The 25,324-nt window shown below is 38.8% G+C and overlaps 1 pseudogene; it reads left to right on the forward strand.

Moving 5' to 3' along the window:
* The first annotated feature begins 12,094 nt into the window (after positions 1-12,094).
* Positions 12,095-25,324, forward strand: part of LOC149222950 (cysteine-rich receptor-like protein kinase 15) — a 76,325-nt pseudogene continuing 63,095 nt past the window's right edge.

The raw sequence follows: 25,324 nt of genomic DNA on the forward strand, positions 1-25,324 counted from the left end.
AACAATTTTTCGTTTCATATGGGCAAGTTGTGTATACCATAGGGGGAGAGAATAAGTGTCATAAGAGAAGCTGATTCTTCTCTTATTTCTAGACATTTCGGTGTAAGCAAAACAGTTGCACATCTACAGAGGTATTGTTATTGGCCTCACATGGTAGATTTTGTTTCAAGGTTCATTAGAGGTTGTTCATTATGTGCTACAAGCAAGCCTAGTAATAGGAATCTTGGATTATATATGCCATTGCTGGTACCTTCTAGACCATGGGAGAGTATTTCTATGGATTTTGTAGGAGGTTTACCAAAGTCTAGAAAGCAACATGATTATCTTTTTGTAGTAGTTGATCGTTTCAACAAAATGTGTATACTTATGCCATGTAAGAAAACTATGATTGCTGAACAAATTGCTGAATTATCTTTTCAACATGTATGAGTTCATTATGGCTTGCCTACTTCCATTTTTAGTGACAGGTATTCCAGATTTGTTGGGAATTTTGGGTCCAATCTATGGAAGATGATGGACACCAAATTGAAGAAGAGTACTGCTTTCCATCCACAAACAGATGGCCAAACAGAAGTAGTGAAGATAACCATTGTGCACCTCATGAGAGGTTATTGCAGCAAGCATCCCAAGCTTTGGGATGAACATTTGCACTACATACAACATGCTTACAACCGTGCCAAGCACTCTTCCACAAACACCTCACCATTTGAAGTTTGTTTGGGTTACTTGCCAAAGTCACCTCTTGATTTCATTCTTGAGAAGGATGTCACCATTGAGGGACATAGTGACATTGACAAAGCTCATTTGTTCATTGAAAGAATTCAGCTAATACATCAGCAAATTCAAGAACAACTTGAAAAAAGTCAAGGCAAGTACAAGGAGAGACATGACAAGCATAGAGTCGATCACAAGTTTCAAAAAGGGGATGAGGTATGGCTACACATTAGTAAGGAAAGAATGCAAGGAGAAGGTAAAAAGCTGAAGCCTATTCATTATGGTCCATTCAGAATCCTTAAACAAGTTGGAAATAATGCTTTTCAACTAGATTTTCATTCATATGTGCAAATGTACTCTATTGTCAATGTGGATAATTTACGTTTGTATGAACCTCTTTTGATTGTTGATTATGAAAGTGATATTTTGTTGCCATCTATAGATGATTTCTCGCTAGAATTTTTGGATGAGCTGAAATAAGATGCTATCCTTGACAAAAGGACACACACTTCAAGGAGGGGAAATGTTGATTATGTTTGGGTTGGTCTCAAAGGCAACAAACCGAACACGACAAAGTGGATGGAGGTGGAGAGTGTGAGGGATCGATACCCTCACCTTTTTAACAAGTAATTGAAGGCTTTTGGGGTCCAAAAGCTTCCCAATGGAGAGGCATGATCAAGGGTTGATGTCCCAAGTGTCAAAAAATGCTCAAAAATGAAAGTCCTCAGAACTAGTTCAAACCTAAACGACTGGATAGATCTCGTCCTCCTGATTCTAGTGCCGCAAATGGTTCAAAAAATGGTCTTCGTATGTAGAAGTTATGTCAATTTTAAAATCGCCCAATAACCCTTAATTTTGAATTAAAAAAAATTAAAATAAAATATTCCAGAGAATGTTCCTTAGAATATTCTTGGAATATTCTTCAAAATATTCCTAGAATATTCTGTTTGGGTCAACCAATAAGATGCTGCCACGTGGCAAGCCCGGAGGCCACCACGTGGCCGCAAGGTGATTGAAGTTTCAGCATATAAATTTTCAATAGTGGGTCGGTGGGTCAAACCCACGACCTACCGACGAACAGAGCAATAGTTTACCATTACACCAAATGGGCAGAGCTTGTAATGTTTACGGGCAAAACTTTATTTAAAGTTTCAAACGGATTTTGGCGAGGCCAAAAGGGGGCCAACCCCCTCTCCATATAACCAGGCCCCGAAAGCCATGGCTAACACCAAACCCCAACAGTTAAACTCAGTGGTCAATAGTTCTGGTCACAAACAACACTGGGGGTTACGGTAATCGCCCATCAAAACCGTCAACCGAGTGGTATGCGCGCCATCCAAGGCACATAACCGCGCCCCCGTGACCAGACTTCAATTCACTGGTAGTTAGCTCTGGCGGTCAAGGTGACTTTGGCGGGATTTTTGGTGGTGGCACCAATTTTGGTAGTCCCGCCAACTTTGGCGGCCTTAACTGCCCGACAACTAAAGTTAACTGGAGTCAATTCAGGGCCAAACAGGCAGTGGAGTAAATGAGCCATAACTTTGGCTAGGAAAGGCCTTTTGAGACGATTTTTTTTTTGATTTTGACTAATCAGATGATTCTAGAGCCATTGGGATAGGTTAGAGAGAAATCAGAGGTCATTTTCAGGTGTTTTTTCTCTGTGGAAGTTTTAGGAGCCACTAGGGCCCAACATTGTGAGAGCTGTATCGGGTTGCAGGTACCCATTGGATGAGAACCAATAGTCATTCCTGACTGATTTGAGCATTCTGAATCCATTTTTACAGTCCATTTCACATATTAAGACTTGTATTCAGCTGTACAATCATTTTGAGCTTTTAATCAAATCAAGGACATGCCCATTTGGGAGCCTTGGACCCAGCAAATGTAGCCCAGGAGGGGTGAACTGCTTCATCATATGCTATTGCATCTGTGGTTGAGTTTTCTTTCAGAACAAATCTATTTTAGTATGTTAAAAGAATAAATGAATTAATCCTACTACACATAAAAGGGTTATAAACTACATCAATACTCATTTGCTTTTAACTGTAAGACATGTACATCCTTTGCACAAGTATATTTACTAAATTGAATACCTTACTAAGCATTTTCAAGTAGTTTCAAATTCAGATCAAGGAAAAGGAAGGACCACAGAAGAAGACAAAAACCACCAAGCTGTCACTAGATCTAATTACTTTGACAGATGGCGACCTAGATGAAATTGGAGACAAGGTGTGGGATACTACTACAGAACTGCTGCAACAGTTTTAGAAACAATAAAAGAAGACACTAAGTACCATCCAAAAGAAACTGCACGAGATATAGATCCAGATGACTAGAATCTAGGTAGGTGCAGGACACAGCAACTTTGCATCAACAAGTTTGGAACCGGGAACCACGCAAGCCGCAGTGATGGTTCGGTCACTGGACCTCTGGGTAGTTGCATTTCCTAATGGAGCTTTGAGCGTGGAGGAGGCCACTGATAAGGCTATTTTCAACTCTTTCAAGAATATTGGCCTTAACCTTGCCGCACTCCCCAATGAGTTTCTTCACACACTATAGGCAGGTGCGATAGCAGAGGTTAAGGTCGAGGAGTAATGCATACTAAGCTTGATAAATGAGTACAAAGTCAACAATGAACAAATGTTCTTGGAGAAATCAGCAACGCTAGAGGCGCAGAGGAAAGTTCAAGCGTAAAATGACCAGCTTACAGCCGTGGTAGTTGAGGCATGGAGAACAGTCCCTGAACTACATATCCTAGAGGAAGTTTCATTGGAGGTGAAGATCAAGAAGTTGGCTATAGGTGTGCGCGACACCAAGACATAAGTGGCCAAGGTTCAGTTTGAACTGAATTTGAAAATCACAGAGTTAAAGTTGAAGTCACAACCATCAACTTCGCCAGAGGTTAGAGAATAGTGCAAAGCCACTGAATGCCGTGGTGGTGGATTGCACCGAGCTCTTCAAGCAATCCATGGAGGTAATCACGGCTCTGTAGGAAGATCCTAACCTAGATAGGTTAAATATAGAAGCCCATCAATTGCAGCAGTAGTATGATGAAGCGAGAGCGACGACGTGCAATGTTGCCATAGCACAATGATTGGCCAAGCTGTAGGAGGCGAAACAACTACTTGAGCAGGTGGAGGCAGTGGAGAGGAAAGAGGCAGTCCTCAAGGCTAGATTGGGGCCTTGGCTAGATGAGGCCTACCTTATCTTCACCAACATTCAGGTGAGGTTGGCAAGCCTATAGAGCACGCAACATAAAATCAAGGAAGACTCTGTAGAACCAGCAACATAGTAGCTGGTGGAGCAGATCAAATAGGCAACCACGCAGAGCATGATTGCGGTAGAAGTGGCACAAGTAGAGTTGGGATGTCTCCACAGTAAGATCTCCACTCTAGCAGAGTGACTCAAGGGCGAGTCATGATCTTTGTGTTGGGGGTCTGTTGGGACAGTGTCCCCTAGGTTCAGTTTTGGGTAAAAGAGCCCAAGTTTTCTTGTATAGAATGTAAATTCTCTGCTAGTTGTGGTCATGGAGTGTGTAGATAGTAAAGTTTCATAAAGGGTTTTGCCCTTCTTTTATGTAAGTTGATTCGGCTTTTGAAGATCTACCCATGGTCTGTGGACCATGGGATTGTATAAAAAGGTGTGTCTTAGGATGTCTAAGGTAGTAGTATTGATGAGGAAGATGAATGTAATGGGTCAGTAGAAGAAAGAACGAAGAAGTCTTAGAGTAGAAGAGAGGCTTTGCAGCTGTGTGCACATAGGCCTAGATTAGAGTCCACAGCTGAGTGCTTGGATCCCTGCAGCTAAGTGTGTAGGGAAGTCTTAAGTATGTAAGAAGAACTGAAGTATTAATAAAGATTATTCCATAAATTCTTGCATTTTGTCCATTTACTTATATTATGAATGAATGCGCTTTTATGATGTAATGAATGATGGGTTTATGAATTAATACTGTATTGATGCGCGAATTTACATCATTGATGTTGTTATGTGAATGCACTTAATATAAAATGTTTATGTGAAGCATATCTTATTGCATGTTAAAGTTCTCAACACTTAGGCCAATCTCAGTAAACATAGGATTAGGAGTAATCACAGATGCACTTTAGTGGTTGATTCACCTATTTAGGTTCTACGAAAGACAATCCTAGAACTTTGTGGAGGTCTAGAGGTTGATTAAAGGAATTTTTAACGATAAGACCTAAAGGATTATCAATCTACACGAAGGTAGGTTTAGGTCATAAAATGACATTACACTAATCCCTTGATGCATAAACTTGGTTCCATCATCCTCCCATACTGCTTCGAGTGAGACTTCAGTCCAGGCTCTACGGATTGATGCCGAAAGAGCCAGTAATGTAGGGATTTGTTTGGCAAAACTAACTCTAAACATGGGTCAGGACCCACTAAGACAACATGGGGTGTTGTAAGGTATCTTCTAAGACCTTCTTTCACACATAAATCCTTGAAGGCATGCGAGACAAATTCACCTCTATTGTTGCTCCTAAGAGCCTTCACCTTCTTCCCAGTCTCCTTATCCACCAGTGCCTTGAATTCAACGAAATTGGAGACAACTACATCCTTCTTCCACATCAAGAAGATCCAACACTTTCTAGAGAATTCATCAAATAAAAATAACATAGTACTTATGTCGTGTTCTAGAAGATGTATAAAAGGGTCCATAAACATTAGAGTGGACTTGCTCCAAGATTGCATCTACTCTACTCTCACGATCATGGAAACCGGATTTCACATATTTCCCCAATGTGCAGCCCTTGTAAACATCCTTTTGGTCAAGGGAGCCTTTATGGAGGCTTGTGGTAACTTGTTGCATGATATTCAAGGCACCATGATGTAGATGACCCAATCTCATATGTCGGAGTTCACCGACATCTATAATAGGCACTTTATCAGCCTTGCTACTCAATGTAGTGTAATCTCCCACCTCTATTTTGTATAGGTTATTCACTTGAATCGTGATCTACTTCACCTCCCTTCTAGCTATCTGCCTCAAAAAGGATTTCCATTTACTGAAAATTGCATCATAGCGATGATCCTCCAAAATTGCTACAAAGATCAGGTTCTTTTTTAGCTCGGGTACAAACTTAACGTCTTTGAAGAAAAGGGAGAGGCTTTCTCCCTCTTAAAGGTGACAGTACCAATTCCCATACCATTGTACCTACCATGATCCCTCATTTTGATATGCATATGGAGATACTTCTCCTCTAGGATACTGCAAAACTCCTTACACCCTGTCATATGGAACGAGGCACCGGAATCAAGGTACCATACAGTCCCCATAACAATGTTGTACATGCATGCTATTAGGGTGAATTCTAATTTGAATTTTGAAGTTTGTGCTTCACTTGATGATCCTCTTGAGGGCTTATTGGTAGATTTCTTGTGCAGACATTTGTTTCCATAGTGCCTCAATTCATGGTAGTGGAAGCATTTTATCTTTCTCAAGTGTTTCTTCTTGCCATTATTTTAACTGAATTCAAGTTTTCTTTGGGTCTTCTTCGCTTTAAACTTCTTCCCCTTCCAACTAAGACAAAATTCTCTTCATCCTAAGCTAAGGACGAAGTTGCATCTTTGGTATTCCTCTAGAACTGTTCTTGAATCATATAAGACCATAACATTTTCTAATTCGATAATTTTTCCTTACCATTTAGAGAGTCATGGTAGTTGTGCTAGGACTTTGGAAGTCCTAGAAGAGCTAGGATTACTAGGTCATCTTTTTCAACATTCACCCAAACCCCTCCAAGCTTATCTCGAGCTAGTGTAAATCTGGAGAGATATTATGGAATGGTATAACTTTTCTCCATCCTTATGTTTCAAAGTTTTTATTATAGGGCCAATTTTCTCTGGTCACTGTTATTTTCAAATAGCTCATTTAGTGTCTTCAACATAGAAAATTGTGTCTCTTTTCCATGTATATTTGAGACCACATGGTCCCTTCACACATTCCAAAATAATTCTCTTGGTGTTTGCAACATCCTTCTTCAATTGGGATAATTTTTGTGCATCCGACTACTGGGGTTTTGCAATGTTACTATTAACATATTGTAACACAACATTATCATCGAGCATTGCTTCCATTCGATCCTTTGAGGCTATGAAATTTGAGTCCATTGAAAGACATTCTCTCGATCCGGAAGAAAAGTTTCTTCATAGAAGCTGCAAATTCGAAATTTCTGAGAGACAAGTTCAAAATACTAGTTATAATGTGAATTTAGGTCTTTGATACCATGTATAAAGTTTATACAATTACAACTTCTCAAGAGATTTAATCTAAAATCAAGAGACGCAGTTCTACTCTACTGATCTACGAAATCAAATTCACAATTTAGAACAAAACTCATAGAAATTCAATAAGAAAAACCATAAATACACAGTGATTTTTAGGGGAACCCACCTGGGGAAAAAAACCCTCAAGCTTCTTCGCATTAATCAGATGAATATAGAATATATTCCACTTTCTATCTCTAGCTCTGATCTCAACCTACAAAAGAATAACTATTCTCTATGCTCAATTACAAACTCTGGTCAACACTTAGCCAATTATTTTCTCATCAAGTCTCATATTTCCTTGCACAACTCAGGAAATTAGCCCCTATTATTTAGGAATTACCTCCAATTTATTGTGCAATTCCCAAGGATTTATCATCTAACTGCATACAACACTTGTACCCTCAAACTAGTTTACTACTACTTGTTACAGTGCCTTGTAATATCCACTTGAGCTAAGGAACTTAAATTTTTTGCTTATACTAGCTATTTTGGGTTGATTGATCAGTTAACTAGAATACCCATGAGCTAGACTATTGTCCCACTGCACAACTAACCTACAACTGATTCTATCAATAGTTAGGGGTCAGTTAACTATGTACAACTAAAATAAATGAACTGGATTGCTAAAGTTTAGCAATCACACATGCATAATTGAACATCAAGCCCTCTAACGCGAATTTACTAGTCTAAATGAGTGACAAGATCCATTTCAGACTAGTTAACTTCCTCCAAGTTGTCTTGTTGATGTGGAAATTCTATTTTACTCAATTTGACTAAGGCTAAAGTCAAATTGAGCCTTTCTTGCTACATTTTTTCAACACAAAATTCCGCCATGGAAAGATTTTCCATGGAGTCCATCTACTGTAGGAAGCCATACAAATAATATGTCATCTTCCTTAAGGAACAATGGATGGAATTTCAGATCAAGAAATTGGAACAATATGGCTCTCTCCCATTTCAAGATTACAGGAATTTCATTGACTTTTGCCAACAAGCAGGCATTGAAGATAGGGAAAATGAATGGAGTAGATATATATATCTATATATATATATATATATATATATATATATATATATATATATATATATATATATATATATATATATATATATATCTGTATATATATATATATGATATTTTAGATGCCATGAACTGATGGCCTATGAAAAGAGGCTAACTGTATTGGATGTTGATGGTTTTCGTATAAAAGAAATTTCATTTCTAAACCTATGTAGGCATGACTATAAAAGAACTTATATGCTCATGTATATGAAAAATTTGATTTTGGAAATTATTATGAGATACAATCTATGTCCTATATTTTGAAGACATGTGACTAACGAATGACTAAGATGTGTGTGCAGTCATAGGAAAACATGCTTGGTAACATGGTATGGTAGAAACTAATGTGTAAGTTGCATGAATAAAAGCAACAACTGAATGCATGTGGCAGTATAGCTAGACTAAGTGGATGTAAAAGAAGCTTGTAATGTGGCATGGTGTAATAGGAAGGAATGGTTGGAAATTTCATGAGCTTTTAATCATGATCCATTGTGGGACACCAAACCTCATTGGGATTGAGTTGTTATGTTGTTGAATATTTTATTTTTGTGTTCCTTGAATGATTTATTCTTGAATTTTCCCTTTCACTATTGGATGGCACATGGCCATGCTATTTTTCTTGGTGATTTTATTATTGTTGTCATGAATTTCTTTATTTTTACAGTTTCCCTCTTTTCCTTTGGGTTTTTCCTTTCATCTTCATGCTTTGGGGGCCTCGGGAACATTGGTTTGGCATGGAAGGAAAGCCACGGGGCTCTGGTAAGGGATCCAAGGAGGCCTTATGCATAAATAAGGAACATGAGTAGATGAGGAAGGCTGAAAATGGGAAGATGGGACAAAAAATTCCATCATTGGAATACTGCTCCTGAATACAATAGCAAGCAAAAAGGAAATTACGTGTAAGTTGAAAATTGTTGTGTGAGTAGAAACAACAAAAAAACGAGCTCTCTAACTCTGATTGTAATTAACATATCATTATCCATGACTAAATGAATGGTATTATTACATCGAAGTGGGCTAGTTTGGCCCATGGGTATAATGGACAACGAGATGGCATCCATGAAAGTGGCTCAAAATGAGCTTCTCTTTGTAACATCGCTGGTCAAAATTTCATGTAATAAAATTTAATGAAGGTAAAATAATAACCACGGTTATGGGACACATATTCCAAGATGAATGTTTGGAAAGAAATCCTAGTGTGGGTGTTCATTTGGTTTATTATGGCTAAGGAAATTGACAAAGGCAATGGAAAAGGCTTTGGAAAGGAAAAGTGGCATTAATTGGCATTTTATTTATGAAAATAAAGGAAATTATGAGAAAATGAAGGTGAAAGTGCACATGTTACATGTGAGGAGAAAAATGAAGGAAAATAATGGAAAATGAAGAAAATAGAGGCCTCATTAATAAAAAGGCTTTTGAGGATCACTTTGTAACCTTTTGTTAGTGTTACCTTTTGTTAGTTCACATTTGGAGTTCTCTCTCTACTCTCCCTCTCTCTCACTCTTGGACACTTAGAGTTTTCTTGGAGCACTTCAATATTGGATCAAGGAAATCAAAGAAGGAAAAGGGAAGCAAAGATCAAGCAAGGAAGAGTAGGATCAAGTGGCTACAACACGATTCTTTGCAGGTATTGAGTTGCATGTATGATTTCCTTGATAGTTTTGGCATGCGTGGTTATGCATGTTTGTTCTTGGTTCTCTTGCTATCATTGGCATGGGTTTTCCAGGTGTACTAGTGTACTTTAGCCTTCATTTTCCATTTTTGGATAATCATGGTGTGATGGGTTCTCTTGCATTTGGTTGAGATAGATTGTCGAATGGTTTTTAAATTGAGTGAGGTGGATCTCTGAAAGAAATAACACATGGCCTAGTAATTCCTAAACCAAACTTGGATTATGGTAAAGCCATCTAATGTGTGCCTCGGTGGGCCTAGGAATCCTCAACCGGTGAATGGAGGGACATACGATAAAGTCTAGAGGTGTGTGCCCTCAATCAGACCTAGGAATCCTTGGTCGGTGAATGGCGAGATATATAGTAAAGCTTGGAGGGTGGAGTCTTGATTAGGCCTACAGATCATTGACCTTGGTATGGAGCAATGTACGGTTAAGCCTAGAGACAAGGAGATAGGAAAATTACACATGGTGTAGGTGGAGAAATCTAGTGGCATCCATGCTTGTGGAGGTCCTAGTGATCCAATGGGGATTGCAGTAAAGCTTGGTTCTATCGATGAGGATGAGGTGGTTTAACCTGGGGAAGCCCTAGTTGAATTTGGTTATGATTACCACATTCATGATTTGAATATGACATAGGGGTGATTGGCTGAAAGAAAGGTTTGGTTTAGCTAATCTATGATCAGGTGGTAGGTGGAAGTCCCAAACCTAGTTGGCTTATGCATTCATTAATAAGAGTTTCTTCTCCTTGGTGTTTCATGTGTAAATGTATTGATTCATATGTGGTATTTATGGAAATTGTATCCTTGTTATTTATGTTGGTTATATGTTGGTATGAGTATGTTTTATGACTATCATGATGTATGGCTCTCATCATGTTTTTCTTAGTAAATGAATGTACAATGAATATATGCCCTAATAGATGATAATACAACTATTTTGATAAGGCATCAATGCTTCTTAGTGATTCTTAGATAAGTATGAGACCCCTATTCTCAGATATGTTATTATGACCTCTAGAATGCATATTTTTGACATGTTTGACGAAATTATTGTCATGAATAGTAGGGTTCCAATCAATTCATTGATCAAATGTTTTCATTACTACCATTTTTTTAGTGTTATTTATTATTTTTTAAAGTTTCATGAAGTTCTAGGTAGTGGCTTGAGTCTTGGCCCTAAAAATGTGGCACAAAATCTAGGGTCGCTGGCACAAAACTAGCTAAGAAAAGTCCACAATCATAGGCTTGTCCTTACTTTGGGAGCGACTGGAGTTCTATAGTCACATGCATGCATTTCAAGGGAGTGGTTATGGTGCTATATTGGTGAAAGGTTGAGTTTATTAAGGGGTTAGGCACCTCGAAGGGTTGATTGTCTCCAGGTGGTTTAGTAGTATGTGTTGAAGGTCATATTCGTTTTTTTCGTCGGTTCCACTTCCTTAAATCTACATGGGCAGTTTAATCACATCATAGTAGCCTTTCGTGGCATGTTTACCCCAGTGGACCAGGTAGCTTGGGTAAATGTGGGAGGAGGGTGTTACAAAGTGGTATCAGAGCATGGTTCACCCCTTGGACTGGATGTGTGGTGTTTGGTGGTCATGCATTCACGTCAGTTGAATATGTGTTCCATATGCTTGTTGTTCATATGCTTGTTGTGTGTACATGGTGTTGGTCATGGTTGTAGGGGTGTCACCATGTGAAAAGGGGATGGTGTTGTCATTATATGTTGTCGTCATGAGTATATGTCGGTGATGCATTGGTTATGCGTGTCAGTGTTCATATATTGTTATGCATACATTGGCATGGTGATAGTTGTCATGCATGAGGTCATGGTATGTGTTTGGTATGGTCATGCATTGATAACTAGATAATGGTTGAAATGACTTTTAAATTTTGATATGATTATCATTATAAATGTATTATTATAATCTAGTTGATCTTGCAGATGAGATATCCCCCCCCAACAAACTATACTGAGGAATGTTTATTATGTTTATGTTTTGGTTTAGCTAACGTGGTATACTTGCAGGAAGAATATCAAAGATGACTAGCAAGATGGTAGAAAACAGTTCATGAGACTCCCCCTATGAATCATATGAGTAACATGGTGTTGGGCACTCTTCTAACTTAGCAAACACATTGAGAAGTTTGAAGGAAGAAATAAGGAGTTGCAAGGTATATAATGACAGGATCATTCAGGCACATGAGAGATAAGCAAAGGTTAATGCAATAATCCTTCTGAGTTTGTCAGAATTGTAGATATAGGGACCACCTCGGATCAGCCATGGGAGGGAGGATAAGACTAATGGAGCATATGGAAGTATATCACATGGTGGGCATAGGTCTAATAGGGATGACATGGTCAAAGATGGTAGGATTTCGGATACTCCAGATATGAGAGGTGATGGACATACGTTATATTCTAGTTATGGTTCAGACAAGCAGTATAATCATCAATGTTATCATCCTTATAGCAGGAGTGACAAAAAATACTTTTTGGATGACTTTAAGAAATCAAATCCACCTACCTTTGATGGGGATTTGAAGAAGACGAAAGATGCAGAATCATGCTTAATTGGGATGAAGAATTTCTTTGGGCTGCATGAGTTCACAGAGAATATGAAGGCCAGAATAGTTATCTTTGGCCTGAATTGGAAAGATAATATATGGTGGGAAGATATGAAGTGGGTAAGAGACATCAAGACAGGGGAGTTGAGTTGGCATGCATTCAAGAGACTCTTTATTAAGAAATACTTGTCAGAGAGGTATTCTGACAGTAAGGCTAAGGAATTTTATGAACTAAAGATGGGATCGTTGATAGATGAGGATTATATGACAACGTTCCTAGAGTTATTGAGGTATGTATCGTATCTTAAGGATGAAAAGGCTAAGGTTCATATATTTTTTAGTGGATTTCCATTAGAATTCAGAGATTGGATTGAGTATGATGAACCGTGATCACTTGAGGAAGTCATTGGCAAACTAAAGCATTGTTATGAGAAATCAAAGCATAAAACAAAGTTGTAAGAATGTTGGAAAGGGAACAATAAATCAAAAGATAAATGGCAGTCGAGAAGAACAAGACCTCACGATGTAGGTGAGAAAGAGAATGTGGCACCTTACAAGAAGTTCAACATGGCTAAACAGGGACATGGGTCACACCATGGAGGGCAACAGAATAGAGGTGACGATACAGTATAGTTGAAGTGTTGGACACTTCGTGAGGAGCATCTTAAGAAGGAATATCAGCAGAGTTAGGGTGGTAGGTTTTAGATTTATAGTGCACATGAGGTGAATACTATTCAGGATGTTGGGTAGAGAATTCCTCATATATATGCAGCATTGGATAATATATAGGTAGATCATTAGGCATTTTTTTATCGATATGGACAGTAAGATTTGTGCTCAATTTGTTTCTATTTTGATTGACCTTTGATCTAATTATAGTTATGTTAATCCTGTAACGTTGGAAAAGTGTGGTTTGAATAAAAAATGTGCATGAAAAATCTTGGTTAACGCAGTTGGTTACAGGTACAAAGAAAAGAGTTCATCATTGGGTAGGAGCTTGTGCATTTGAGTTGAATGGTATTCCTACCTCAACACATTTGAATGTATTTCCTTTGGGATCGTATAATATTATTTTGGGTATGGAATGGTTGTATCTTCACAGGACTAAGGTGGATTGTTATGACAAAGCCATTGAGTGTTTGGATGAAAATGGAGAACAAATAATCTTGGAGGGTAAGAAGAAGGAAACATCAGTGAGAATGGTGACAACTATGCAGGAAAAACACTATCACAGAAAAGTGCGTGTGTTATTTGTAGTGAAAATTTCTAGTAACAAAGGTAAGGAGGATGATGATGGAGAGGTATTGAGCAATTACACGATATTGTAGTAATTTCAAGATGTATTTCCAACAGATATTTCAGAGTTTCTGCCTCATAGGGAAGTGGAATTTTCTATTGAGTTGGTACTAGGGGAAACACTAGCATTGAAGGCACCTTATAGGATGAGCACACCAAAGTTGGTAGAGTTGAATTTAGAGTTGAAGGAAATGTTTGGCAAGGGATAAATTTGTGAAGTGTATATCCTTGGGGTGCACTAGTATTGTTTTTGAAGAAGAAGGATGGTACTCTCAGGTTATGCATTGATTATAGGTAGCTCAGTAAGGTGACCATAAAAAAAAGGTATCTATTGTCGAGGATTGATGACTTGTTCGATCAGTTGAAGGGAACAAGAGTGTTATCGAAGATTGATCTGAGATCTGGATATCATCATGTACACATTAAAGAAGAGGACATCTACAAGACAACTTTTCGAACCAGGTGTGGGAATTATGAGTTTGTTGTAGTTCCATTTGGTTTGCCTAATGATCTAGCTACCTTTATGTTCTTGATGAATAGTGTGTTGCATCCTTATCTAGACAAGGTTTTTATTGTATTCATTGATGAAATCTTGATATATTCTAAGAATGAGGAATAACATGCCGAACTTTTAGCAACAGTGTTGAGATTGCTAAGAGAGCATCATTTATATGTCAAGCTCAATAAATGAATTTTATTAATTTTAGATAGAGGTACATTACTTAGGACATTTGGTTTTGAAGGAAGGTATAGTAATATATCTAGAGACGATACGGGATATCAAGGAGTGGTAGCTCCTAGAAATGTGGAAGAGGTAAGATCATTTATGGGGGTAGAAGGTTACTATAGGAGGTTCATCAGGAACTTCTCTCGGATTTCATATCCTATTATGTCACTACGGAGGCAAGGTAATAAATTTGAATGGAAAGAGGAATGTGAAAAAAGTTTTGAGAACTTAAAGAAGTTGTTGATAAATTCTCTAAGGTTAAAGATGAGAGATCAAAACAAAGAGTTTGTGGTGTGTAAAGATGCTTACAAGATAGGACTTGGTGGAGTCCTTATATGTGAAGGACAGGTAGTGTGGTATGAGTCACAAAAACTGAATGAGCACATGCATAATTATATGACACGTGATCTTGAGATGGAAGCAATCATCCATTCTTTGAAGATGTGGAGGCACTATCTTTTTGGAAGGAGATTTGTAATGATGAGTGATCACAGTGGATTGAGGTATATATTTGACCACCTGAATCTAAATGCCATGCAAGCTAGATGGTTGGCCAATATCAATGAGTTTGACTTTGAGATCAGGTGCATCAAAGTAAAAGAGAATAGGGTTGTTGATGCTCTTAGCAGGAGAATATAGGTGAGTCACATAGCATCTATGAGTTCTTATGGGATAGACTTACAAGATAAAATGTCATAGGAAGGCTAGCATGATGACAGATACATGGAGCTTATGCACAAGTTACAATAGGGTATAGGTGATCAGGATGTGGACTATCACCTTACAACATACAGTTTGGTCAGATTTAGGGACATGATCTATGTTCCAAACAATAGTGAGCTAGAGTGGATTGCCTTGGAAACCACTAGGAATTTTGTGGTCTTAAGAACCTATTTCTCTAACAAAAACTTAGCACTAAATAACGTGCTCATAATTTCATATTGAGCCATCCTCCTCTAGTAATCAATTAGTAGCTTATCTAGGGCTAACGAAAACACCAAGGGTGGATTTCCTTAGAGCTAAAGAAACCACTCGGAAGCTTGTGGTTTGAAGAACCTACTAACTAATAAATATCTTGGCACAAAGGAACCTTCCCATGAAATAATAATATTTCTCTCATGGTTCAAAGAGGTGATCCTCTGTGATAATAAATCCCCTGTGATGAAAATTATTTAGATCAGGATTTAAGATATGATAACAAAATATTGTTGAGAACAGTTGAGGGAAGCAAGTCCCTATGCATTTGATTATTTGATTGGTTGGTAGGTGAAGGCAGGATTACCTTGGAGGTCATGTTTCAACTGGGATTAGTGACCTTACATGGTTTAGCACTTCAACCTCAAGCTCTAAAATCTGGCTAAGGGGTGACAACTCCAAGAAAGACTTGGTTGCAACTCGTCTATGGTTGGAAGGATATTTGATGTCCCACTCTCATTTGGAACACTTATGCACTCTATAAGATAAGTGTCTCTCATTCTCTTTAATCACCACGAAAATATGTTTGCATTTCTGATTTGAATTGGTGCTAATCATGTATGAAGCATGGTATGTAATCTATTGTTCACCTAGTTGATTAAATTGTTTCCGAGACATTTTTTAAATTGCTCAAACAATGTGTGGTTTGGGCTTGTAAATCTAATGGGGAATGACATTTGTGTTTAACTATGGAATGTTGAGTTCCTATAAAAGTTATGGGCATTGTGTGGTGCCATGTTTTCTCCCATGAGCTAGCTTTTCTAGTTTCTATTAATATACCTCTAGATCTTTTAATGACTATGAGTCACTAATGGCTTAGGGATCTCATTAAATTTGAATGGACAAGTCCCTATCTTGTTTTAAATATTTCTGATAGAATTTTCCATTAAGTTCTAGTTCAATCTTTCTAAGCTCAAGAAGGAGAGCCTCTCTCTCTCTCTCTCTCTCTCTCTCTCTCTCTCTCTCTCTCTCTCTCTCTCTCTCTCTCTCTCTCTCTCTAAGCACAATTTTAACACACCCATGTAAGCATTGGTAGCATTTGTAAAGTAAATTGTGTGTTAGTGTGGGAGAGTACTGTGTCAATATATGGAAGAGAGGTGCCTTCCCCGACCCAACTGTGGCAATAGTTAAAGGTGGGAGAATTCCTTTATAAAACAATCGAATCCAAACACGAGTATATTTCCTATGGCCCAAGTCTCGGGCAGAACAACCGTGGAAAATACATGGTCGTAAATGCTACCTTGTAAATGGCATAGCGAAAGCCATATCCTTAGCCATGTAAACCTTATTCATGGTTGTAGTGGGACTTATCAGACTCCGGGAGGGAATGCTTGAAGAACAATTCACTAGCCCATATGGTTGTGATACATGATCGATTGCGAAACCAATGTAATGGTCGGTTGAGATCAAGATGATAAATCAATGATCAAAGGGAGACCTAGGATGACGTTAGCCCAAATGTCTCATTCTCGGGAGCCCATAAAAATCTAGTGTGAGGGGAATACCTAGATGAAGTAGGCTCTCTCTCTCTCTCTCTCTCTCTCTCTCTCTCTCTCTCTCTCTCTATAAGCACAATTTTAACACACCCATGTAAGCATTGGTAGCATTTGTAAATTAAATTGTGTGTTAGTGTGGGAGAGTATTGTGTCAATATATGAAAGAGAGGTGCCTTCCCCGACCCAACTGTGGCAATAGTTAAAGGTGCGAGAATCCCTTTATAAAACAACTGAATCCAAACTCGAGTATATTTACTATGGCCCAAGTCTCGGGTAGAACAACCGTGGAAAATACATGGTCGTAAATGATACCTTGTAAATGGCGTAGTGAAAGCCATATCCTTAGCCCTGTAAACCTTCTTCATGGTCGTAGTGGGACTTATCAAACTCCGGGAAGGAGGGCTTGAAGAACAAGTCACTAGCCCATATGGTTGTGATACATGATCAATTGCGAAACCAATGTAATGGTCGGTTGAGATCAAGAAGATAAATCAATGATCAAAGGGAGACCTAGGATGACGTTAGCCCGAAGGTCTCATTCTTGGAAGCCCATAAAAATCTAGTGTGAGGGGAATACCTAGATGACGTAGGCCGATTTAGCATGGCAAGAGTTTGACCACTGAAGTCATAGGTGAAAGGACCAATCAAAATTATTTATGGTGCAACAATGTAGACCCGCTAGGGAACGTAAGCTTGGAGGTTACTTCTCTGGGAGTGCATGTGGGACAAAGATTTGAGAAGGTATGGGATCATGTAATCTCAGGCCATTCTTGTAGACATGCGAGCCTGACAGCCTAGCCATTGGCGCAAATGTGTGATCCCACAAATGGCACAAATCGAAGGGTCAACCTTCGACGGTTTGTAAAGGTGCAAAACGGGAAAGTAGTCAGGTAATGGAGCCTAAGAGATGGGAATATTGGCGACATGTGACGACCGTCAAGTGGCTGGTAATATATCTATATATATATATGGTCATGCTTATATGCAAATGAATTGCATTTTGATGCAAAGTGCGGGGTTGTGGAGTCAAAAATCATTAAATAAATTCCAAGTGGCAATAGGAGATTATCCATGTGGGTGTAGCCACGTGGTTTCCACGTAGTCGGGATGATGATGTGGCACTCTCTAATTTGCCAGAATTGTAATGTTCACATATATTAATCGGAAGGTCAGATTGAGGTAAAGTTTTATATCACCATAATCATCCTGACAAGATGAACGCAACGGTGGTGCCAAACTAAGGTTTTACGTAAGTTGAAAAGATTGAAATTTTTAGATCCCATTTCCATAACGACACCTTGGATATTGGGTCATCATAGTAATCACATCCTCTTAATTAGTGTTATGGTTAGGATTAAGATATGTTTTTTACATGAACAATTCATTATTCATTAAGATGTCAATTGAGGGATCATAATTAAGAGAGTGACCAAGAATGGAGAGAAAAGGTCCTTTAGAAAATAAAGGCTTTCACTATGATTACCAAAATTGTGAAGCATTGTAAATACAACTTTATCGATAAAAAATAGTAAACATAATATAACTTTGTAATTGTGAGCATCCATTATTTAATAAAATCACATTTCTAAAATTAATCTTAAAGTTTTTTTTTCCCAAAAAAAAATCAATAAATTATTATTGTATGTGTGATGAATAATATAGATAACTATTTTAATTTTTAATTTATTCTTGCTTAATTTTAACATACAAAAATAAATAAATAAAATAACATAATATTTATTTAACAAAATTTATGGCATAGATATATTAGAAATGCTAATTTATTTATATGTATATAGAGTAACCATTTTAAAATTTTCATTTTTCTGCTTATCTTTTATATATTTCTAATAATCTATTGTGTCAAGAGGCATATTCTACAATCCAATATGAGCCTCGTGTGGGATTATGTCCATACTCAATTGATACATGTCCCTTTAAAAATAAAAATAAAATATTATCTAAATAAAAAATAAATATGTGGGCTATAATAAAAAAAATGAATAAACATGTTTGATGTGTAGGAGATGTGGTAAAATATTTAACTCTCGCTCTTAGCCATAAATAAAATATTTAAATATCCATGTAAAATAACACAATTTTATATTAATTTTAGAGAGATATAAAGTAATTAAAAGTAAAATAATTTTATATTTTCACTTTTGACTATTTATATTTATTATACTTTTTAAGAATATTACAAAACAATTCAATAAACTATTTGAATTCCTATAGAGCAAATTTATTTTAAGATTAGTTTCATAGATACAGAGTAAAAGAAATAATTATGTCAAGGTTAACAGTTATAAAATATTTAACTGACCAAAAAATGGCAATTGATGGTAAAAAAATTGGATTAGTTCCAAATAAAAATAGTAAGAGCTAGATGTATAATTCATTCAATTCTTAATATAAAATTAACATCTGCCATTTAGAAAATATTACTAATAAAAAATAAATTTAATGCCCATATTAAGAAAAATACTTCAATATCAACTATATATATGGTTAAACAAAACAACAATGTATATATTATACAAAATAATTGAAAAAAATAAAAAGTTTCAAGTAGTTTAGATATTTTTCATTTTAGTCCTCTTTTAGGTTTTTTTTTTGTCAATTTTGTATGAAATTCAAAGATTTGTAGGAATCACAAGTTTAAGTTGAGTTGTCTACCCAATCCAAGTGACCAAGGAGATTTTCAAGGAATTGAATCCATTTTTGCATTCAAAAATACAATTTGATATATATATATATATATATATATATATATATATATATATATATATATATATATATATATATATATCTATATATATATATATATATATATATATATATATATATCTATATATATATATATATATATATATATATATATATATACTCAAGAGATTTTGTAACGTCCTGCAATTACAGCCGGTTGTGCGACGTGGTTGGGCGCCGGGCGACCCGGGCAAGTGCACGGGCGAGCTGCGGTTATGTGACAGTTTGCGACAATATGCGACAAAACGAAGTAACAATGATATGCAATGGCGTTTATACCCTCGGTTGAACAACTTGCGATGTGGTTATAGGCCGATTTAACCATGGAGTGATTGGGCGTTGGAGAGGGGTGTGTAGGCGTTGGTTGGGTGGTCGCTTGTGCAGCCCACGCACACGTTATGGTTGACATATATTGCGAATGCGTTGGAGCATTTCAAACATCGAAAATCATTCAATCATGAAGACTTCGCACAAGTGAGTAGTGCGCAGGTTCTAGTGTGCATTTGGAGAAGGAGGAGGTGCAGTTCTCATGCGCCCATCCTTGGGCTAGTCACACGATAGAACATTGCACTTGGTGTTGGGCAAAGGTGCGGAAAAAGGTGCGCCCAGTGGTCGGGTGAGGCATGCACGGTGAACGTGTGGCGCTAGTTTGTGCTAAGTCTTGGCATGGGTGTTTTGGTGGCTCAGGTGAGCGCCCACCCATCGTGCAAGTGTGCACGAAGGTGAATGAAGGTTGGAACCAGATGTCGTAGAGTTTGGCAGGTGGTACTACGTGTTGTTCACACGATTTGGGAATTTTTCAAAGGTTGGCGAGTGGGACTGCATGTGGGTAGGTGTACACGGTTTGGGCATTTGCGACCAAATGAAGAGCGAACTGGCGAAGACGTGCGGCGAGGTGAACGACGGGTTGGAGAGTTGTGCGGCGTCCGTGCGGACGAGCGGGGCAACTTAGTTTGCCGAAGTTGGAAATTTGGCTAAGTATAATTTGGGCTTTCCCAAGGACTTAGTCTATACTTGTAAAAGTGGAAAATTATGCATATATTGATATTCGGGCAGACTCATATTATAGGGAGTTGCTCCTCCCTTTATACTGTTGTGCATTTCTCTTGTTAATGTTGTTGATAATGAATGTGTATGGGTATTCATTGGTATAAAGGAACACATAATAATACTTGGAAACGAAAATAAAACTAAGTATGGAATGTTAAGGCGTAGTCCACGAACATAAGTATTGGTGAAGAGAAAGTGTTTGGTGGTGTCGCACCTTGTTATAAGCGATTGAAAGACTACCGCAGGTGTAGGGGCGTGACAGTTGGTATCTGAGCAGGCTGATGAATGGGTTGATGAAGAAGTAATGATCGCACTACACTATCATGACAGTTGGTATCAGAGCTCGGTTGGAGCTGGTGTTAGAGCAGGGTTGCTCGTGACGAAGTGCAGGTGTGGGTACACTTGGAAGCTTGACAGTTGATGACACTGGAAGCAGGTACTTGCTGGTGAAGGAAGCTAGTTTCACATACAAGTGGAACAAGGGACGGTTCATGGTTGCATGGAACTTGGTGAAGCTGGTGAATGGTGAAACAGGTTTAGCAGAGGTGAAGCTTAGTGCTTGGGCCAAGCTGAACGACAAGGCATGGCAGGTTTGGAAGAATGCAAAGGGAAGCTCTTGCTTACCTTATACTGGTTGAAGAGGATGAAAGAAGAGAATCTCCAGATTCGGAAGGAACTTGAAGTCTTGGAAAAGAATTTTGAAGACGAACTTCTTCAACTTGGTTGGAAAATGGGGCAAGGTGAAGTTGCAGATTGTGCTATCAAGGAGGAGGAAGCCGTGATGATTGAGGATGTTGCAGATGTGACAACGATGGAGGATGAACTTGAGATTGATCAAGTTGGACCAGGATCGTGCAGTTTGCAGACATGGATGAATGAGGATACTCATTTGGAGGAACCTCATGATGATGATGAAGGGCAAGGATTGTTGATTGTTGCAGGACTTGTTGGGGTTGTTTGTGACCTTATGGTAGAAGGTACAAGGGCCTGTGACAAGGGAGGAACATGATGATCGTTGTGGAGGATTGGGTCATGCTTTAGCCACTTTGGCTAAGTGCCCGACATGACTCATGGACAGATTGGAGGGCACACACTTGAGGTATGATGATGCTTGGGTGGACTTCTCATGGCCGAGACCAAGAGATAGTCTTGGTGGAACCTTCAGTGGGGGGAGCTATGATGGAAGGGACTTGTGATGATGATGATATGGTTGGGTGACCAAGTTCACTAGACCGAAGGTAGCAGGCTTGGGTGAGGATGACCGATTGTTGTGATGGTTCTACTTGGTTGGACTACATGGACAACTTAGTCATGGACATCAGGTTGGAGACATGGAGCATGGCAGCCTTATGCATGGACATTGTGCAAGAGCACTTGTAGAGGTGTCACTTATGGGCATCCAATGAGGAGTGCCAAGGCAAGGATGTTGTGCAGGTAGATTTGCTGATATGACATGGAGACTTATTATTTATGAGCCAATGGAGAGGTTGTGCACCTTGTACAACAAGGCCATGGACTTGGATGGAGTTGTGAGTAGACTATGGAGCATTCCTACTACATGGAGAGCTGAGGCATCTTGCAGAGACCTTTGGGCTGAGACTTGTATGCTTGCTGAGATGTTGGTTGGGGATGGTTTATGGAGCTCATGATGACATGAGATTGTTGTGACTTTTGGGGACTTCATATATGGTGGACTTGGATGATCTAATGCATTGAGGAGCTGAGGTCAGAGACTTTGATGCAGGTGCATACTTCCGAGTACATGCATGGGTGTGGCTTGGAAGAGTGACTTGATGTGGAGGATCGATACGAGACACTTTGGAGTGATTGAGTTACAATGATGATAATGCCTTGGTAGCAACACTTGGGCATGGGTTGAGCCGAGACTCAACCACTTTTGACACATGGGAGCTGAATGATCTAGGATCATGGGCAGCACATGGATAGATGAGACATGTGTATACTTGTTTCTATGGCTGACTTTAGGGATGGCACATTACAGGTATGATGGAGGATGCTTCATGGACCTGGATGTGACACAACGAGAGCCAGTTTGATGGGATGGTCTCTTCATATGGAGGAGATACACATATGGATGATGATGTTGGGATAGATGTGGCTGATTTCATGTAGCACGTTGACACCAAACATCATGGACAACATGTTGCAGATAAGATGAGGACTACTTCATGGACCTGAGCATAGCTTATACTTATATGGAGATGGATTGTTGATTGAGTTGAGGATGTGGTAGGATGTTTTGAGAAACAACTGATGGTGGCATGAAGATGTGCATTCTCATGGTTTGGGCGTTACAGTTGGATTAGCTACCCAACTAGTTTAAACATGGGGAATAGTAGTGTGCAGAGATGTGTTAGCATTATGTTAGAGTATCATGGCAGCGGTTCACATGACGACACATGATGAGGTCGACACGAGATGTTGCAGCGAGCATGTAGCTTGAGATGGAGGGACCAGCCTTCCACGATGGAGAGCAGCATGTGGAGATTGTGACAGGGTGATCGATGGTCATGGATTGAGATGATCTCTGATGTATGACATACCGATGAGGTGTATACCTTGGTATGGTGATCTTGGTGACAATTGGTTACCAGGGCGAGACACGGTAGAGACAATGGTTCTACATATGATGCAGAGATTTTTGCAGTATGTGGGGGAGTTGACATCATGGATATTGATGATCTTGGTGGATGGCTACCAGGATGATATGTTGTTGAGGATGACAACGACTTCAGCTGGAGGAGGATGTAACGTCATGCAGTTCCACCCGGTTGTGTGACGCGGTTGGGTGCCGGGCAACCCGGGCGTGTGCACGGGCGAGCTGCGGTTATGCGACACTTTGCGACAATATGCGACGAAATGAAGTAACAACGATATGCGATGGTGTTTATACCCTCAGTTGAACGACTTGTGATGTGGTTAGAGGCTGGCTTAACCATGGAGTGATTGGGCATTGGAGAGGGGTGTGCAGGCATTGGTTGGGCAGTCGCCTGGGCAGCCCACCCACACGTTATGGTTGATATATATTGCGAATGCGTTGGAGCATTTCCAACATCGAAAATCGTTCGATCATGAAGACATCGCACAAGTGAGTAGTGCGCAGGTTCTAGTGCGCATTTCGAGAAGGAGGAGGCACAGTTCTCATGCGCCCATCCTTGGGCTAGTCGCACGATAGAACATTGCACTTGGTGTTGGGCGAAGGTGCAGGCAAAGGTGCGCCCGGTGGTCGGGTGAGGCATGCAAGGTGAACGTGTGGTGCCCGTTTGTGCTAAGTCTTGGCATGGGTGTCTTGGTGGCTTAGGTGAGCGCCCGCCCATCGTGCAAGTGTGCACAAAGGTGAACGAAGATTGGAACCAGATGTCGTAGAGTTGGGCAGATAGTACTACGTGTTGTTCACACAATTTAAGCATTTTTCAAAGGTTGGCGAGTGGGACTGCGTGTGGGCAGGTGTACACGGTTTGGGTGTTTGCGACCAAACGAAGAGCGAACCGATGAAGACGTGCGATGAGGTGAACGACGGGTTGGAGAGTCGTGCGGCGACCGTGCGGAGGTGTCGACGAGTGGGGCAACCGAGTTTGCCGAAGTTGGAAATTTGGCTAAGTATAATTTGGGCTTTCCCAAGGACTTAGTCTATACCTGTAAAAGTGGAAAATTATGCATATATTGATATTCGGGCAGACTCATATTATAGGGAGTTGCCCCTCCCTTTATACTGTTGTGCATTTCTCTTGTTAATGTTGTTGATAATGAATGTGTATGGGTATTCATTGGTATACAGGAACACATAATAATACTTGGAAACGAAAATAAAACTAAGTATGGAATGTTAAGGCGTAGTCCACGAACATAAGTATTGGTGAAAAGAAAGTGTTCAGTGGTGCCGCACCTCGCTATAAGAGGTTGAAAGACTACCGCAGGTGTAGCGGCGTGACAGATTTGGTCGGTTTATATATATATATATATATGTATATGTATATATGTATATATGTATATGTATATGTATATGTATATGTATATATATATATATATATATATATCGATTTTAACCACCAATCTATCGTGTAGTAAACCGATCAATCTCTTGAGTTGCAATTATTTTTTAAGTTTTGCATTCTAAAAGAAATTTGCACCTCAAAATATTTAATCCCTCTTAATAATTGCCAGATCAGTGATTAAGATGGATCTAAACTAATATATACATAAATTATATAATAAATAATTAAATGCATCTCATCTTTTTTTTAATTATAAAATCTTTCAAACACAATGTCACTGAATAATATTATGGAGGTGCTCTCTCGTGCATTTTTATTATAAAACTATCAAATGTTTTACACGCATGTCCTTCCTTATTTTAATACTAAAAAAATTCACCTAATTGTAGAGTCATATTTGTTTTAGAATTAGGGTTATCCGTCGGGTTGTTTTTCCTTATTTTATTGTTAGTGTGGCACGCTTCAGTAGACTGAACATGTTAGAACATATTAAATTGCAATAATAAACATGGTTTGATGATACTAATTAAGCCTCGGTAAGGATTACAGCTATCACGAATATTACAACCTGTCACTCTTTTTCGCCACCTATACCAATATAAAGTACCTGGATTCAGCGAGCACGAAGGAGCCATTTTCGGAAGGAGCAATTGATATTGATATTCAATGTTTTTTTAGGGGATGCATTTAGACA

Source organism: Pinus tabuliformis, chromosome Q, assembly GCF_031772625.1.
Source record: "Pinus tabuliformis cultivar Carrire ecotype Pingquan chromosome Q, CPIR1, whole genome shotgun sequence".
NCBI classification, from domain to species: domain Eukaryota; kingdom Viridiplantae; phylum Streptophyta; class Pinopsida; order Pinales; family Pinaceae; genus Pinus; species Pinus tabuliformis.